Raw genomic sequence first — 268 nt, forward strand, 5'->3', positions numbered from 1 at the left:
ATAAATAAATAAAGGAATAAAATAAATAAGTAAATAGAATAAGTAAATGCATAAAATTAAATAAATAAGTAAATATATAAAACAAACAAAACAAATAAAATAAAACAAACAAAAAAAAAATAAAGCAAATAAAATAAAATAAAATAAAATAAAATAAAATAAAATAAAATAAAAATAAATAAAAATAAATAAAAATAAAATAAAACAAACAAAACAAAACAAATAAAATAAAACAAACAAAACAAAACAAAAAAAAAAAAAAAAAAAA

General features: G+C 8.6%; 1 protein-coding gene across 1 annotated transcript in view; it reads right to left on the reverse strand.

The window, feature by feature from the left end:
• The window catches only part of EMH_0010360 (uncharacterized protein), a gene marked incomplete at both ends in the record, with an annotated part of 4,688 nt that overhangs the window by 3,822 nt on the left and 598 nt on the right, over positions 1 to 268 (reverse strand). The window lies entirely within an intron of this gene.

This window comes from Eimeria mitis, genomic scaffold (assembly GCF_000499745.2).
Source record: "Eimeria mitis Houghton genomic scaffold, Emh_scaff384, whole genome shotgun sequence".
Classification (NCBI taxonomy): Eukaryota; Apicomplexa; class Conoidasida; order Eucoccidiorida; family Eimeriidae; genus Eimeria; species Eimeria mitis.